Source organism: Lissotriton vulgaris, chromosome 1_1, assembly GCF_964263255.1.
Source record: "Lissotriton vulgaris chromosome 1_1, aLisVul1.2, whole genome shotgun sequence".
In the NCBI taxonomy this organism is placed as follows: Eukaryota; Metazoa; Chordata; class Amphibia; order Caudata; family Salamandridae; genus Lissotriton; species Lissotriton vulgaris.
In genome coordinates, this window is record NC_141685.1 from 232,365,313 (window position 1) to 232,373,842 (window position 8,530).

Here is an 8,530-nt window from a genome sequence, read left to right on the forward strand (position 1 = left end):
GTCTAATGCAAGATTAATCTCCATATTATGAGAGTCAATGCAATATTCAGGCAAAAATTACTCGTTTTCGCCCAGAGTGGGGCTCGAACCCACGACCCTGAGAATAAGAGTCTCATGCTCTACCGACTGAGCTAGCCGGGCTCCCTCCTTAAGACAGTATGCAGACCAATCCCTTTTTGTGAAGAAAATCAAATCCTGGATATTCCTCTACTCTTGTTTTGCAAGGAAAACCAGATTTATACATCCTTCAGAGGACAGAGTGTCAAAAAAAATAAGAGAAAATGAAAATGGAAGTTGTGAGAACTTCATTTTGAGATTGCATAAGAATTCAAATTCCTCTCACATGCTAAAGAATACCTGAACCCTTTTGATTAAACCATTTTAGTTGTTATAATGAGACCATATTTGAAAGCCATCTGTGATTTTTCTGTTCTTACTCTGCAATGACCTTGGCAATGACAAGTTAAAAATAAAATGTATGCAAATTTTATAATGGAGAATGCGGGCATCTATCCCGCTACCTCTCGCATGCTAAGCGAGCGCTCTACCATTTGAGCTAATTCCCCTGTGTGTTTAATCTGCATAACATGAAAAAAGTAACCTTACTGCCTTCCACACTTTATTTGAAGTCCAATTGCCCATAACAGTGTTCAGTTCACTCCTAACTTATGCCTTACCTCCACTTATGGGATGTTTTACAGTTCAGGTTGGCCTGTTTACTACTCGAATATGAGTGATATTGTGGTGTGTTCATCTAGACTCATACCCTACCTAATCTTGAAGTTAAATTTCCCACCAATGATAAACCAAGGGAGATACCATTTTTGATAGTTATTGCATGTCTAATGCAAGAATAATCACCAGATTATGAGAGTCCAGCAAAAATTACTCATTTTCGCCCAACGTGGGGCTCGAACCCACGACCCTGAGATTAAGAGTCTCATGCTCTACCGACTGAGCTAGCCGGGCTCCCACTTCAAGATGGTATGCAGACTAATCATTTTTTATGAAGGAAATCCATTCCTGGACAATTTTTGGGAGTTATTGCATGTCTAATGCAAGATTAATCTCCATATTATGAGAGTCAATGCAATATTCAGGCAAAAATTACTCGTTTTCGCCCAACGTGGGGCTCGAACCCACGACCCTGAGATTAAGAGTCTCATGCTCTACCGACTGAGGTAGCCGGGCTCCCTCCTTAAGACAGTATGCAGACCAATCCCTTTTTGTGAAAAAAATCAAATCCTGGATATTCCTCTACTCTTGTTTTGCAAGGAAAGCCAGATTTATACATCCTTCAGAGGACAGAGTGTCAAAAAAAATAAGAGAAAATGAAAATGGAAGTTGTGAGAACTTCATTTTGAGATTGCATAAGAATTCAAATTCCTCTCACATGCTAAAGAATACCTGAACCCTTTTGATTAAACTACTTTAGTTGTTATAATGAGACCATATTTGAAAGCCATCTGTGATTTTTCTGTTCTTACTCTGCAATGACCTTGGCAATGACAAGTTAAAAATAAAATGTATGCAAATTTTATAATGGAGAATGCGGGCATCGATCCCGCTACCTCTCGCATGCAAAGTGAGCGCTCTACCATTTGAGCTAATCCCCCTGTGTGTTTAATCTGCATAACATGAAAAAAGTAACCTTACTGCCTTCCACACTTTATTTGAAGTCCAATTGCCCATAACAGTGTTAAGTTCACTCCTAACCTATGCCTTACCTCCACTTATGGGATGTTTTACAGTTCAGGTTGGCCTGTTTACTACTCGAATATGAGTGATATTGCGGTGTGTTCATCTAGACTCATACCCTACCTAATCTTGAAGTTAAATTTCCCACCAATGAGAAACCAAGGGAGATACCATGTTTGATAGTTATTGCATGTCTAATGCAAGAATAATCACCAGATTATGAGAGTCAATGCAATAATCCAGCAAAAATTACTCATTTTCGCCCAACGTGGGGCTCAAACCCACGACCCTGAGATTAAGAGTCTCATGCTCTACCGACTGAGCTAGCCGGGCTCCCACTTCAAGATGGTATGCAGACTAATCATTTTTTATGAAGGAAATCCATTCCTGGACAATTTTTGGGAGATATTGCAGGTCTAATGCAAGATTAATCTCCATATTATGAGAGTCAATGCAATATTCAGGCAAAAATTACTCGTTTTCGCCCAGAGTGGGGCTTGAACCCACAACCCTGAGAATAAGAGTCTCATGCTCTACCGACTGAGCTAGCCGGGCTCCCTCCTTAAGACAGTATGCAGACCAATCCCTTTTTGTGAAGAAAATCAAATCCTGGATATTCCTCTACTCTTGTTTTGCAAGGAAAGCCAGATTTATACATCCTTCAGAGGACAGAGTGTCAAAAAAAATAAGAGAAAATGAAAATGGAAGTTGTGAGAACTTCATTTTGAGATTGCATAAGAATTTAAATTCCTCTCACATGCTAAAGAATACCTGAACCCTTTTGATTAAACCACTTTAGTTGTTATAATGAGACCATATTTGAAAGCCATCTGTGATTTTTCTGTTCTTACTCTGCAATGACCTTGGCAATGACAAGTTAAAAATAAAATGTATGCAAATTTTATAATGGAGAATGCGGGCATCGATCCCGCTACCTCTCGCATGCTAAGCGAGCGCTCTACCATTTGAGCTAATTCCCCTGTGCGTTTAATCCGCATAACATGAAAAAAGTAACCTTACTGCCTTCCACACTTTATTTGAAGTCCAATTGCCCATAACAGTGTTCAGTTCACTCCTAACTTATGCCTTACCTCCACTTATGGGATGTTTTACAGTTCAGGTTGGCCTGTTTACTACTCGAATATGAGTGATATTGTGGTGTGTTCATCTAGACTCATACCCTACCTAATCTTGAAGTTAAATTTCCCACCAATGATAAACCAAGGGAGATACCATTTTTGATAGTTATTGCATGTCTAAGGCAAGAATAATCACCAGATTATGAGAGTCCAGCAAAAATTGCTCATTTTCGCCCAACGTGGGGCTCGAACCCACGACCCTGAGATTAAGAGTCTCATGCTCTACCGACTGAGCTAGCCGGGCTCCCACTTCAAGATGGTATGCAGACTAATCATTTTTTATGAAGGAAATCCATTCCTGGACAATTTTTGGGAGTTATTGCATGTCTAATGCAAGATTAATCTCCATATTATGAGAGTCAATGCAATATTCAGGCAAAAATTACTCATTTTCGCCCATCGTGGGGCTCGAACCCACGACCCTGAGATTAAGAGTCTCATGCTCTACCGACTGAGCTAGCCGGGCTCCCACTTCAAGATGGTATGCAGACTAATCATTTTTTATGAAGGAAATCCATTCCTGGACAATTTTTGGGAGTTATTGCAGGTCTAATGCAAGATTAATCTCCATATTATGAGAGTCAATGCAATATTCAGGCAAAAATTACTCGTTTTCGCTCAAAGTGGGGCTCGAACCCACGACCCTGAGATTAAGAGTCTCATGGTCTACCGACTGAGCTAGCTGGGCTCCCTCCTTAAGACAGTATGCAGACCAATCCCTTTTTGTGAAGAAAATCAAATCCTGGATATTCCTCTACTCTTGTTTTGCAAGGAAAGCCAGATTTATACATCCTTCAGAGGACAGAGTGTCAAAAAAAATAAGAGAAAATGAAAACGGAAGTTGTGAGAACTTCATTTTGAGATTGCATAAGAATTTAAATTCCTCTCACATGCTAAATAATACCTGATCCCTTTTGATTAAACCACTTTAGTTGTTATAATGAGACCATATTTGAAAGCCATCTGTGATTTTTCTGTTCTTACTCTGCAATGACCTTGGCAATGACAAGTTAAAAATAAAATGTATGCAAATTTTATAATGGAGAATGCGGGCATCGATCCCGCTACCTCTTGCATGCTAAGCAAGCGCTCTACCATTTGAGCTAATTCCCCTGTGTGTTTAATCTGCATAACATGAAAAAAGTAACCTTACTGCCTTCCACACTTTATTTGAAGTCCAATTGCCCATAACAGTGTTAAGTTCACTCCTAACTTATGCCTTACCTCCACTTATGGGATGTTTTACAGTTCAGGTTGGCCTGTTTACTACTCGAATATGAGTGATATTGCGGTGTGTTCATCTAGACTCATACCCTAGCTAATCTTGAAGTTAAATTTCCCACCGATGAGAAACCAAGGGAGATACCATTTCTGATAGTTATTGCATGTCTAATGCAAGAATATTCACCAGATTATGAGAGTCAATGCAATAATCCAGCGAAAATGACTCATTTTCGCCCAACGTGGGGCTCGAACCCACGACCCTGAGATTAAGAGTCTCATGCTCTACCGACTGTGCTAGCCGGGCTCCCACTGCAAGATGGTATGCAGACTAATAATTTTTTATGAAGGAAATACATTCCTGGACAATTTTTGGGAGTTATTGCAGGTCTAATGCAAGATTAATCTCCATATTATGAGAGTCAATGCAATATTCAGGCAAAAATGACTTGTTTTCACCCAACGTGGGGCTCGAACCCACGACCCTGAGAATAAGAGTCTCTTGCTCTACCGACTGAGCTAGCCAGGCTCCCTCCTTAAGACAGTATGCAGACCAATCCCTTTTTGTGAAGAAAATCAAATCCTGGATATTCCTCTACTCTTGTTTTGCAAGGAAAGCCAGATTTATACATCCTTCAGAGGACAGAGTGTCAAAAAAAATAAGAGAAAATTAAAATGGAAGTTGTGAGAACTTCATTTTGAGATTGCATAAGAATTCAAATTCTTCTCACATGCTAAAGAATACCTGAACCCTTTTGATTAAACCACTTTAGTTGTTATAATGAGACCATATTTGAAAGCCATCCGTGATTTTTCTGTTCTTACTCTGCAATGACCTTGGCAATGACAAGTTAAAAATAAAATGTATGCAAATTTTATAATGGAGAATGCGGGCATCGATCCCGCTACCTCTCGCATGCTAAGCGAGCGCTCTACCATTAGAGCTAATTCCCCTGTGTTTTTAATCTGCATAACATGAAAAAAGTAACCTTACTGCCTTCCACACTTTATTTGAAGTCCAATTGCCCATAACAGTGTTCAGTTCACTCCTAACTTATGCCTTACCTCCACTTATGGGATGTTTTACAGTTCAGGTTGGCCTGTTTACTACTCGAATATGAGTGATATTGTGGTGTGTTCATCTAGACTCATACCCTACCTAATCTTGAAGTTAAATTTCCCACCAATGAGAAACCAAGGGAGATACCATTTTTGATAGTTATTGCATGTCTAATGCAAGAATAATCACCAGATTATGAGAGTCCAGCAAAAATTACTCATTTTCGCCCAACGTGGGGCTCGAACCCACGACCCTGAGATTAAGAGTCTCATGCTCTACCGACTGAGCTAGCCGGGCTCCCACTTCAAGATGGTATGCAGACTAATCATTTTTTATGAAGGAAATCCATTCCTGGACAATTTTTGGGAGTTATTGCATGTCTAATGCAAGATTAATCTCCATATTATGAGAGTCAATGCAATATTCAGGCAAAAATTACTCATTTTCGCCCAACGTGGGGCTCGAACCCACGACCCTGAGATTAAGAGTCTCATGCTCTACCGACTGAGCTAGCCGGGTTCCCTTTTTAAGACAGTATGCAGACCAATCCCTTTTTGTGAAGAAAATCAAATCCTGGATATTCCTCTACTCTTGTTTTGCAAGGAAAGCCAGATTTATACATCCTTCAGAGGACAGAGTGTCAAAAAAAATAAGAGAAAATGAAAATGGAAGTTGCGAGAACTTCATTTTGAGATTGCATAAGAATTCAAATTCCTCTCACATGCTAAAGAATACCTGAACCCTTTTGATTAAACCACTTTAGTTGTTATAATGAGACCATATTTGAAAGCCATCTGTGATTTTTCTGTTCTTACTCTGCAATGACCTTGGCAATGACAAGTTAAAAATGAAATGTATGCAAATTTTATAATGGAGAAGGCGGGCATCAATCCTGCTACCTCTCGCATGCTAAGCGAGCGCTCTACCATTTGAGCTAATTCCCCTGTTATGTTATGTTATGTTATGTTATTTTTTATTTAATATAGCGCAACGGTTACTCAAAAAGAGAATCCCGGCGCTTTAGGTAAGGTGAAACTGGTTACAGAATAACACAACACAGATAAAAACAAATTAAAAGTCCACAAAAGAAACAGGGCAACCGGCAAGGCTATTGAGAGAACAGCTAAGTTTTGAGGCCTTTCCTAAATTCAAGAAGACTGGGCGCCCCTCGCAAAGGGAGCGGTAAGGAATTCCACATCTGTGGGGCCAAAAGACTGAAGGAGCGGCCACCTAGGCGGGCCCTCTTCACACGCGGAACAGCCGCGAGAAGTAAAGATTCCGATCTCAACGCGCGAGTAGGGTGGTAGAAAGTGAGTCTCTTTCGCAGATGTTTGGCTCCCACCGCATGGAGAGCCTTGTAGGCTAGGGTCAACGCCTTAAAGGCAATCCGTTTGCGGATGGGTAGCCAATGTAGCTTCACCAACAACCCAGAGGCGCTGGTGCGTCTACTTAGGCCAAAAATGGCCCTGGCCGCCGCGTTCTGTGCCACTTGAAGCCTCTGCAGCAAATACTCTGGTAGGCCCAGGTACAGACTGTTGGCATAATCCAGCCTGGAGCCTATCAGGGCCTGCACCGTCAGCCTCTTGTGATCCTCAGACAAGAGAGGCAGAAACTTCCGCAACATTTTTAGCAAGCCAAAACAAGTGCCAGTTACCCCCAGAATCTGGGCTTTCATCGTCAGCCCCTTGTCGATCTTAACCCCCAGGTTTTTAGCCATGGGAGAAGAGCCGGACGGAGGGAACATGTCGATGGGCCACCAGGCCTGCCAGCTGGGCTCCGAATCGCACCCGAAGAAGAGAACCTCCGATTTATCGGAATTGCACTTGAGGCTGTGCAGTTGAAACCATGCAAACACAGCCCCAAGGCAATTCTGGATCCTCTCCCCGTCAAAGTCAGCCCCCCTCTCGCAAGAGAAGAGGAGCTGAGTGTCGTCGGCATACGACATGATCCGGGCACCAAAAGACTCCGCCACCGCCGCCAAAGGGGTCATATAGATATTAAAAAGGGTCGGGCTCAAAATAGAGCCCTGAGGGACCCCGACTCCCAAAGGCGGCATTACAGCGGTGTCAGATGATGTCCAGATCGTTTGCCGGCGGCCGGCCAGGAAGGAAGAAAACCATTTGAGCACCGTCCCCCGCAGACCGATCTCAAAGAGTCTTGCGAGCAGGCCCTCATGGGGGACGGTGTCGAAGGCCGCCGACAGGTCCAACAACACCAGCATGACTTTGCCCCCGGAATCCAGCACCCCTTTGATGGTTTCCGAAACCTCGAGGAGCGCGGTCTCGGTGCTGCGGTTTGAGCGGAAGCCAGACTGGGAGTCGTGCAAGATCTCATGAGACTCCAGAAAGTTGGTGAGCACCGACTGGACGTGCTTTTCCAAGATTTTTACAAAAGCCGGCAGCAGCGAAATAGGCCTGTAATTAACAGGGGCTTTCGGATCAAGTCCCGGCTTTTTAAGCAACGGGATCACCATTGCCTGCTTCCAAGATGACGGCACCTCTCCCGAGCTCAACGAAAGGTTGAGAAGAGGGTGAGCCAACGGGTTAACCACCTCCGCCAATTTACCCAGAAGCTTAGCTGGGCATGGGTCAAGCGGAGACCCAGATCCACTCCTAATTTATGCCTTACCTCCACTTATGGGATGTTTTACAGTTCAGGTTGGCCTGTTTACTACTCGAATATGAGTGATATTGCGGTGTGTTCATCTAGACTCATACCCTAGCTAATCTTGAAGTTAAATTTCCCACCAATGAGAAACCAAGGGAGATACCATTTCTGATAGTTATTGCATGTCTAATGCAAGAATATTCACCAGATTATGAGAGTCAATGCAATAATCCAGCTAAAATTACTCATTTTCGCCCAACGTGGGGCTCGAACCCACGACCCAGAGATTAAGAGTCTCATACTCTACCGACTGAGCTAGCCGGGCTCCCACTTCAAGATGGTATGCAGACTTATCATTTTTTATGAAGGAAATCCATTCCTGGACAATTTTTGGGAGTTATTGCAGGTCTAATGCAAGATTAATCTCCATATTATGAGAGTCAATGCAATATTCAGGCAAAAATTACTCGTTTTCGCCCAACGTGGGGCTCGTACCCACGACCCTGAGATTAAGAGTCTCATGCTCTACCGACTGAGCTAGCCGGGCTCCCTCCTTAAGACAGTATGCAGACTTATCATTTTTTATGAAGGAAATCCATTCCTGGACAATTTTTGGGAGTTATTGCAGGTCTAATGCAAGATTAATCTCCATATTATGAGAGTCAATGCAATATTCAGGCAAAAATTACTCGTTTTCGCCCAACGTGGGGCTCGAACCCACGACCCTGAGATTAAGAGTCTCATGCTCCACCGACTGAGCTAGCCGGGCTCCCTCCTTAAGACAGTATGCAGACCAATCCCTTTT

At 42.7% G+C, this 8,530-nt stretch overlaps 5 non-coding genes across 5 annotated transcripts; all 5 read right to left on the reverse strand.

Moving 5' to 3' along the window:
- Positions 1–896: 896 nt before the first annotated feature.
- TRNAK-CUU (transfer RNA lysine (anticodon CUU)) lies at positions 897–969 on the reverse strand. Its single transcript has one exon. It is a non-coding gene; the product is annotated as a tRNA-Lys (tRNA).
- A 1,636-nt stretch (positions 970–2,605) lies between these two features.
- On the reverse strand, positions 2,606–2,678 carry TRNAA-AGC (transfer RNA alanine (anticodon AGC)). Its single transcript has one exon. It is a non-coding gene; the product is annotated as a tRNA-Ala (tRNA).
- A 330-nt stretch (positions 2,679–3,008) lies between these two features.
- Positions 3,009–3,081, reverse strand: TRNAK-CUU (transfer RNA lysine (anticodon CUU)). The gene has a single exon. It is a non-coding gene; the product is annotated as a tRNA-Lys (tRNA).
- A 796-nt stretch (positions 3,082–3,877) lies between these two features.
- Positions 3,878–3,950, reverse strand: TRNAA-AGC (transfer RNA alanine (anticodon AGC)). The gene has a single exon. It is a non-coding gene; the product is annotated as a tRNA-Ala (tRNA).
- A 1,392-nt stretch (positions 3,951–5,342) lies between these two features.
- TRNAK-CUU (transfer RNA lysine (anticodon CUU)) lies at positions 5,343–5,415 on the reverse strand. The gene has a single exon. It is a non-coding gene; the product is annotated as a tRNA-Lys (tRNA).
- Between the last annotated feature and the right edge of the window lie 3,115 nt (positions 5,416–8,530).